Source organism: Peromyscus californicus, unplaced genomic scaffold, assembly GCF_007827085.1.
Source record: "Peromyscus californicus insignis strain IS unplaced genomic scaffold, ASM782708v3 Scaffold_5__1_contigs__length_169319896, whole genome shotgun sequence".
In the NCBI taxonomy this organism is placed as follows: domain Eukaryota; kingdom Metazoa; phylum Chordata; class Mammalia; order Rodentia; family Cricetidae; genus Peromyscus; species Peromyscus californicus.
The window spans coordinates 16,001,326-16,011,286 of record NW_026294573.1 but is presented as its reverse complement, the minus strand read 5'-3'; the positions used below and the strand labels follow the sequence as shown (position 1 = coordinate 16,011,286).

The 9,961-nt window shown below is 47.1% G+C and overlaps 1 long non-coding RNA gene across 1 annotated transcript; it reads left to right on the top strand.

Annotated features, from left to right (window-relative positions):
• The first annotated feature begins 52 nt into the window (after positions 1-52).
• On the top strand, positions 53-8,703 carry LOC128097819 (uncharacterized). The gene is made up of 2 exons (XR_008214000.1): positions 53-164; positions 7,627-8,703. It is a non-coding gene; the product is annotated as an uncharacterized LOC128097819 (long non-coding RNA).
• The last annotated feature ends 1,258 nt before the right edge of the window (positions 8,704-9,961 follow it).

Here is a 9,961-nt window from a genome sequence, read left to right as displayed (position 1 = left end):
ATGCGCAGGCGCGGGGGTGGGGCGGGGCCGCGGCAGTTCCCCGGCTCGGTGCACGAGGGCGCTGTCCGCTCATCTGCGTCTCTTCCTAGTCTGGCTGGTTTGCACTCTGAACCCTGGTGGAGCGGTTGCGAAACAACTTCACCGGCCCTGGTTAAGATGAGAAAGTGAGTCAGTAAACTAATATTTGTTATCAATCACCGATCCAGGCCACTTACACCTTTAAACTGATTTAACTTCCCCGCCAATGATAGAAGAGTGCCAATTTTGTAGATAAAAGAGTGCTGTGTTTTCAGAATGCATGCAGGTATTAGAGCTGAGGTTGAAGATCAAGCTGCCCGGGCTGTTGAGGGCCTTGTCTCTTCTCCCCCACCCCCAGTGCCCTCATGCTCCTGTACAGGTCGCAGGTTCCAGAACGTCTTAGGACTCAGAGGCAAATCTTGACCAAAAGCCACAATTTATGCCTACTGAGTGCTGGAATTAAAGGCGTGTGCCCCCACACTCAGCTTTCCAGATTTAAAAAAAAAAAAAAATCCCAGGAGGCTGGATAGATGGCTTATCCATTCAGAGCACCAGCTGCTGCTCTTACAGAGGACCCAGGTTTAATTTCCAGCACTCACATATTGGCTCACAATCATCTTTATCTCCAGTTCCAGGGGTCCAGCACTGTCTTCTGGCCTCCTCAGGCACCAGATACACAAGTGGTGGACAGACATACATGTAGGAAAACCATGCATATAAAACAAAACAAAACAACAACAAAAACCCTGAGGTCCAGGGATCTAACTCAGGTTCTAATGTTTGCAAATCAAACTTATTTGCATATGTGTGTGTGTGAAGTTTACCTATAGAAATCAGGCAACTGCCAAGGGGTCCATATTTGAATGGTAGGTACAAAGTATGTGTGTATAAGATATGTGTCTTTAGATATTCAGATGAGAACCCAGTAGTTTCACACTTACTTGTAGACTCACAGAATGCATATATATGCTCCTTAAGAAGGTTCAGAGTACTGGGTATGGTGGCCCATGTAGAGAGTTCCAGGCCAGCCAGGGATACATAGTGACATAAAAAAATATCATTCCAAGTCGGGTGGTGGAGGTGCACGCCTTTACTCCAAGCACTCGGGAGGCAGAGACAGGTGGATCTCTGTGAATTCAAGGCCAGCCTGGTCTACAGATTGAGTTCCAGGACAGGCTCCAAAGCTGCAGAGAAACCCTGTCTCAAAAAACCAAAAAAAAAAAAAAAAAAAAAAAGTCATTCCAGCCAGGTGTGGTGATACATGCCTTTAATCCCCTAGCACTCGAGAGGCAGAAGTAGGTGAATCTCTGAGTTCGAGGTCAGCCTCGTCTACAGATGAAGTTCCAGGACAGCTAGGGCTGTTACACAGAGAAATCCTGTCTTGAAAAATAAATCAATCAATAAATAAATAAAAGGACAAACGTTGTTACTCAATTTACACAATGTTCAAAGGCAGTGAGACTGATCTGTAGTGTTAGGAGTCAGGACGCTGAGTGCTGGTGACCTCTTTCATGACCTGTGTGCCCATGTGATGAATTCATGTCGCTCACTGTACACTCAGATCTATGCAGTGCAATTTTCTGTTCTCCTCGCTGCCTCCTGTAACATTCTCTAACCCTGAGCCCCAGACCCTGAGTACTCTATTTCAATAGGAATTTTGTGGTGGGCCACCTCCTCAGTACTGGGGTTATAGGATGCAGCTACAGGATGCAGCACTGAGGATCAAATCCCGGGTTTCATTTGTGGTAGGCTAGCTCTCTACCCGCTCAGCTCCATCCCCAGCAGGATTTGTTTTCTAATCTCCTGTAACATAATCCTTTTCCATGAGGCTTGTGATGAGTCCTTAGCCTGAGAAGGGCATTCTTTGGAGTTCAGGAGTGTGTTTGTTATAAGCCTCGGGATTTGTTCTAAGCTGCAGGCAGTTGCACTACCCTGGGATAGGTAACCCGCCTGCTGGAAATGAATTCTCCAGACTAATGTTAATTAACCTGCTGTTGTAAATTGGATGTGCTCCCGTCTCCTTCTTAGGGGAAGTCTTAGCTGCTTCTGACAGGTCTGGGCCAAGCACAGCGTGAAGCCTGATTCCTGGGTAGGGATCTGTATAGAAAGGTAATGTCTGCACATAGCTCCTGGCAGGGCCTGAGGACCTCTGTGCGCTCCACCTGTCATCTATGATAGGGGCCCAGGAGGTGCCTTTCTTCCAACCCTCCTCACCTCTCTTCTATTTACATTTATGGGGAGGTATGTGCTTCCCTGTGCATGTATAGGCCAGAGGCCAACATCAAGTATTCTCTTCTTTTGCTGTCCACAGTGTTTATCTATTTGTTTTTGAGACTTGGTCCCTCACTGAGCTTGAAGCACACCCATTTGCCTAGAGTGACTGGCTGGTGAGCTTTGGGATCTGCCTGTCTCTGCCCCTCCACTCTCAATGCTGGGCTTACAGACATGCACTGCTGCACCCAGCTTTTATGTAGGCATTGGGATTCGAACTCAGAACCTCATGTTTGTGCAGCAAATACTTTACCCGATAAGCCATCTTCCCAGCCCCCATTTGTCCTGTGATGGGAACCTTTCTGTGGCACCAAGAGTCACAGAGGTGGCTAATCCCCAGTTCCCTATAACGTCTCCCCAGCTTGGCACTGATATCCAAGAAGGTCAAAATGGGGGACGTGGGACATGGCCTTCTGTGGAGAATCCTGCTTACATTGCAGGTTTAATAGTCTGTACGAGACAGCCGTTCATCCACAGCACATCAGACAGTAGCTATGTGCCAGATTAGTTCTGATCTGCTCAGAGACAAGAATGAGGGGACAGAAAGGGTGCTGGGAAGGCCACTGGGCCCGTCTCTGGTCTACTTCCCTGCCGCGGGCATCCTGTGTCTGCATAGCACGCTCCCTCCATGCACAAGGGACATCTGAGTTTTGGTAAAGTATGTAATATTCCTAAGCAGCAGCGTTTAACCTTCTCCCAAAGGACATGAGGGGAAAAGCTGATGCTAATGGAAAAATGGAAAAGGCAAGAGTTGAAAAAAAAAACAAAACAGCCTTTGAGTGCGTTTGTCCTTTCCTTTCCGGACAGCATCCCTTGGCACTGGCTCACCAGCTCATCACTCTGTCCCCTCCTGGCAGAGATGGACACATTTTCCCAAAGCAGCAATGTCCTCTAACCACAGCCCATTTCAGAAACGCTATCTGTGAACTCGGGGGGCGGGGGTGCGGGGGCTGGCAGGCTGCTGGAACTGTTGACAGAGCAAAGCTCAGACCAGGTCAAAGTCCTGCCCCCTAAAGCTCCTTGGCTGGAGGCCTTAGAGGTTACCATCAGAACACAGTGGACAGACCTTGACATTTCACAGGGAGGAAGCATCACCATGGTGCCTGGGCCAAGACGAGACATGGTGGGCAGTGGGACAGGAAGACGCCATATTGTTGAGAAGTCCAGCTGTGTGTGGTTTGTGCTGTTCATTTTCGGCTGCCCTGTAATGACGACTCATGGAAAAAACACAGCTGTGCCACCTGCTGCAAAGTCCTCTCCAGGCTCTCTGTCCTGGCTTATTGCTCTTAGGACAAAGTCCAAGATCCTCATCTAGGCACAGAGTGTTCTTCACTATTTATCTGGCATCTTTCTGTCCCTCTCCTTCCCTAAGCTAAGGCCCAGCAATACTAGGAGCATTTGCTGTTCCCCAGTCATCTCTCTGATCCCGATGGTCTAATCTACCTCTCCAAGTCTCCATTCACACTCAGGGGCCCCGAAGCCTCCCTTGACCTTCTCTGGAATGGACTGGAAGCTCTTTCTCTTTCTCTCTCCCCGTGTAACATGTGAGTTCTTTAAGAAGCAGGAGGTGTTGTTGTAGTGTTTAAATCTGGTTTCCCTGGCACCCAGTGAAAGGCTGTCTGGGTCCCCAGTCCTTGTTTGAAAGTCTTCTGGGAACACAAGCCTTCAGCGGACTGACTTTCTCTGCTACATCAAGAAAAATGTGGCAGCTGTCTCCAGTCCCAACTCTCCCCAAGCCTTGCCTCCAGCCCAGAGGCAACGAAATATTTTGAGCTATTTTTTTAAAATAGTTTTCTGTAACACAAATTGCTAAATGGTCTTATCAATAAAAAACTCAGAGCCAGATATTGGGGTAAATTCTGAAAGATCAGAGAGGTAGAGAGCAAGCCACTAGTTTTTTGTTGTTGTTGTTGTTTGTTTGTTTGTTTTTGAGCTGAGGATCAAACCCAGGGCCTTGCGCTTGCTAGGCAAGCGCTCTACCACTGAGCTAAATCCCCAACCCCGCCACTAGTTCTTACCCCTACAAAATCCTCCACTAAAAGAGAGAGTGATTGGACCGGTGGCACACGCCTTTGATCCCAGCACTCGGGAGGCAGAGCCAGGTGGATCTCTGTGAGTTCAAGGCCAGCCTGGGCTACAGAATGAGTTTCAGGAAAGGCACAAAGCTACACAGAGAAACCCTGTCTCGAAAAACAAAACAAAACAAAAAACAAAACAAAACAAAAAACAAAAAAAGAGAGAAACCCTGTCTCAAAAAAAAAAAACAAACCAAAAAACACAAAATAAAATAAAATAAAAAAAAGAAAAGAAAAAAGAAAGTGATTTCCTGTTTCCACACGCCTTATGTACCTATCTGTGTCCTGCCATTTTACTTTCTGGGATTAAAGGCTTGTGTACTTCCCAAGCAAAGGCATGAGATCTTAAGCGTTGGGATTAAAGGTGTGTGCCATCACACCTGGCTGTGTTCCCAGTGTGGCCTTGAACTCACAGAGATCCAGATGGATCTCCGTCTCCCTAGTGATAAGATTAAGGGTGTGTACCACCACTGTCTGGCCTCTATGTCTAATCTAGTGGCTAACTCTGTCCTCTGATCCCCAGGTAAGTTTATTAGGGTACACAATATATTGGGCTACACAATATATCACCACAGTTTCCCCTACATCAGCTACTGCTCTCCCCCACCCCATTTTTTCTTGAAACAGGGTTTCATGTAGCCCATGCAGATCTCATATTGTATATGTAGTAGAGGATGGCCTTGAACTTCTGATCCTCTCCAGTGCTGGGAATACAGGCATGCCTTACTTCAGCTGGTTTACTGTGGCTATGAGGAGAGAACCCAGAGCCTGGTGCTTATAGATAAGCATCCTTCTGATGGAGCTACACCCGCAGCTGTTCAACTCCTGATTTAGAAGAGAGAGCTATTTCAGGGGCTAGGCTGACCATGCCACAGCCTCCCTGTCTTGGAACGCATGGTGTCCTTTGCAATCAGGTGGACTCCCACACAGGGCCAGCCATGCTTGCTTCTGCTGACTCTCCTGCCACTGGTATCCTTTCTTGTCTCCTTTTCTTTTCCTTGCCCACGTACATTTTCAACACCTGTATTTTTAGAATGTCCAGGACCTGGTATTTATGGCCCTGTGTGAGCACAAAGGATAGGGACTGGGCCTCAGGGAATCGCTTCCAGCGTAGGATGTGTGGAAACAGTTGGAGGTGTGATCAATCTTCATTGTCAATGTGACGGGTTTAGAAGCATGCAGGTGAAGCTCACCTCTAGGTGTCCATGAAGGTGTGTCCAGAGAGGATTAAGTGAGGAGGGAGGACTCACCACTATCCCAGGGGCTGGGGACTTCACAGAGTGAAAGGGGGGAGGGGGCAAGCCAGCTGAGCAGGTGTGTTCCCTGTCTGTTCCCTGGCCACCGCAGCAGTGACCTGCTCAGCCTCACTGGGTCCTCCTCATTGCAATGCACTTGACCTCTGAGATCAGAAGTTAATAGACTCTTCCTCCTTGAAGTTGTCGTCAGCCAGGGGCTGGAGAGATGGCCCAGAGGTTAAGAGCACTGGCAGCTCTTCTAGAGGTCCTGAATTCAATTCCCAGCAACCACATGGTGGCTCACAATCATCTATGACAAGATCTGGTGCCCTCTTCTGGCCTTCAGGCACACATGCAGGCAGAACACTGTATGCATAATAATAAAAAAAAAAAGTTGTCACCAACAGTGGCATGGAAATATACAGTATGTGGCCCACAGAGAGATCAGCTTTCTGTGCTTCTCAGCTCCTCTCGCTTGCTTATTCCAAGAGAACCCAGCTGCCATGAGCTAACTGCCCTATAAGAACAAGGAACCCAGTCACAAGAGCAGCTGCTCGTGAGGAACCAAATCCTGTCATCAGCTTTGCAGATCTGGCCCACTCTAGTCTTCAGATGACATGGCAACCCGGGCTCACACCCTCTGAAGCCTTTCGAGAGAGCCGAAGACTCAGCTCAACTCAGAATCCTGACCCTGAGAAACTGAGATAATACACACTTGCTGTCCCAGGGTGATTTTCACAGAGTGGCAGGGAGCTGATAGAACCCCTGCGCCCCTAAATTTTCCTGTGCACGTGTAGAGCTTTTAATTTTCCCCTCTTATGTTTTTCATCAAACATCAACAGTCTCTAGTTCAGCCTCTGTGTTGTGAAATGAACATGTCTGAGACTCAGTAAAGCTAGCTACCTATCATTAATCTATCATCTATCATTATTTATTTCTAACTATCTATCTACCATCTATCATTTATCTATCATAATCTAGAGTCTATATCATCTATAACCTACCTGTCATTTGTCTATCATCGATTTACCATCTGTCTATAATCTATCATCTATTACCTATCATCTATCATACATCATCTATCTATAATCTATCATCTATCTATCTACTATCAATCTATCTACTATCTATCTATCTATCTATCTATCTACTATCTATCTATCATCTATCTCTATGATCTTTCTCTCTACCCTCTATCTTTGTGATAGTGGGAATGACCAGGGCCTCACACATACTAGACAAGTACTCTACCACTGAGCTACATCCCCAGCTCTGTTTCTTCTTCCTCACCTCCCACACCCCACCAACCCATCATTCTCTTTCTTTTTGCAATATTGTGGATTGAAGTTGGAGCCTTGCACATGCTAGGTGAGTACACTGCCACTGAGTTATGTCCCTAGCCCTTAAACAAAACAATTTATCTATCTATCTATCTATCTATCTATCTATCTATCTATCTATTTATTTATTATTTACTTATTTATAGACAAGAGCTCTCTACATAGCCCTGGCTGTCCTGGAACTCACTGTGTAGACCAGGTTGGCCTCAAATTCACAGAGATCCACCTGCCTCATTACTTTTTATTTATTTATTTATTTATTTATTTATTTATTTATTTATTTATTTATTTATGGTTTTTTTGAGACAGGGTTTCTCTGTGTAGCTTTGCGCCTTTCCTGGAACTCGCTTTGTAGACCAGGCTGGCATCAAACTCACAGAGATCTGCCTGCCTCTGTCTCCCGAGTGCTGGAATTAAAGGTGTGCGCCACTACCGCCCAGCCTTTTTATTTATTTTTATTTCTGTGTATATGCGTGTTCCTGTGTGACATTATGTGCATCACATGTGCATGGGTGCCTATGGAACCCAGAAAAAGAGTGTTGGATCTCCTGGATCTGGAGATACAAGCAGGTGTGAGCTGCTTAATGTAGATGTTGAGAACTGAACCCCAGTCCTCTGCAAGAGCAGTGCATGCTAAATGCTTTTAACCATTGAGCCAAATCTTTAGCCCTTATCTTTCTTTTTCAGGTGGGGTCTTACTAAATTTCCCAGGCTGGCTCTCAAATCACCATATAACCCAGACTGGCCTTGGACTCATGTTCCTCCTAAGCGAGCCTCCGGGTAGCTACGATTCTGGGCCCACACCACGACAGCCAGCTTCTTGTTCATGAGCAGTGGCTTCCTTCTGAGACATGGGCACTGTGTACTGCTAGTGTCTGTCATTGTAGTTGTGACCTTGTTCCTGCCCAGAGGAAATCCTCAAGCATCGTGGGACTGAAGAGGCAGGCGGCAGCAGCTGGCAAGAGCAGAGGAGGCACACACGCTTCTATTTATTTCCACCAGAATCTGGGACTGCGCCTTAGGGTTCTGAAGACACCAGCACGCTGAACAACACAGCATGTGCGGCTCTGAAGACTTGGCTTGTCAGCGCGTGTGCTGTGCAGCTGGTTGCCAAGGGAAAATGCTTGGGTTTAACATCCCAGCCTCTCCTGGGCCAGAAACTAGAGCTCTTCCGAGGGGATACTGTTCAACTAATTTCTGGAAGCTTCTGTTGAGTAATGCCTGCTTTCATGAAGTGCCCGTATTTGTGCCTTGTCTTTTACCCACCCCAAACCCCCAGAACTTCACGGAACAATCTTTTGCATGTTCCTAACTGGAAGACCTGTCTTGACCTTTCTTAACCCCTGGCTGAAATACGGCTGTCTTCTCTGGGGAGCTCTCTGCCCTCTGTCCCCTGACATTGTCTTCCCCTTGACTGACATGAAATACCGTGAGACTGAGCTCTGGGAAGGTAGGGACTTCATTTTGTCTCCTGCTGTGTCCCAGCACCAGCACAGAGCTGTTACCGTATAGTTAAGGGATGGCATGTGGCTCAGTGGCTGGAGTGTACACCTAGCATGCACACGGCCTTAGTACCCCATACAACTGGGCACCATAGTGTATGCCTGGAGTCATAGCATTTGGAGGAGCGGCAAGAGGGTCAGAAGTTCGAGGTTGTCTTTGACTACAGAGTGAGCTTGAGCCCAGCCTGGGCGACATGAGACCTAGTCGAAAGAGAGAGAGAGAGAGAGAGAGAGAGAGAGAGAGAGAGAGAGAGAGAGAATATGAATCAAATTGGTTGTAAGGACTATTGTCTGATTGCAAAATTCATTCTAAAAGGACCAAAATCTTTCTGCTTTGAGGCAAACAGCTGATACTGGGCTGTTGATTTTTAACATGTTCACTCTGTTGCCAGGCTGGCCTTGAACTTGCCACGACTCTTCTGCCTCGCCTCCTCAGTGCTGGGTGTCCCAGTTAGTTTTGTTTGTTTGTTGAGACAGGGTCTCTCTCTGTAGCCCACCTAGGCTGTCCTGAAACTATGTAGACCAGGCTGGCCTTGAACTCACAGATTCTGCCTGCCTCTGCTCTCCTAGAGCTAAGACTAAAGGTGTGCGCCGCCAGGGAAGAGCAACCTCAATTGAGAAATTGTCTCCCTCAGACTGCTTACAGTCAAGTCTGCAGGGTGTTTATTGATTAAAGACTGCTGTGGGTAGGTAGGTCCCGGGTTGTACAAGAAAGCAGGCTGAGCAAGCTGTGGGTAGCAAGCTTTCGACCATGGCCTCTGCTTCGGTTCCTGCCTCCAGGATCCTGCTCAAGTGCCTGTCCTGACTTTCCTAAACGGGATGGACTGTGATGTGGAAGTGTAAGATGAACTAAACCCTGCTGTGGGATAGTCTGTATGTCAAGTGTGTTGCTGATTGGTCAATAAATAAATCACTGATTGGCCAGTGGCCAGGCAGGAAGTATAGGCGGGACAAGGAGGAGAATAAAGCTGGGAAGTGGAAGGCTGAGTCAGAGAGATTTTCCAGCCGCCACCATGACAAACAGCATGTGAAGATGCTGGTAAGCCACGAGCCATGTGGCAAGGTATAGATTAATAGAAATGGATTAATTTAAGCTGTAAGAACAGTTAGCAAGAAGCCTGCCACGGCCATACAGTTTGTAAGCAATATAAGTCTCTGTGTTTACTTGGTTGGGTCTGAGCGGCTGTGGGACTGGCAGGTTAGAGAGATTTGTCCTGACTGTGGGCCAGGCAGGAAAACTCTAGCTACAAAACCCCCTCCTCCCCAAGCTACTTTTGGACATGCTGCTCTATCATAGCAACAGAAACCCCAACTAAGACACTGGGATTGCAGGCGTGTACCACCATATGTGGCTTAAATATGAGGCTTTTAATTTTGCATGATTTCATTCAGGCCCTCACAACAGTCCCATTTACAAATGAGGAGATGGAGTCTCAGAATAATGAAATAACTTGCACCAAACCATGCAACCTGAAGGTTGTTTAATCCAAAGCACAAACTTTATCTTTAAACATTGTATT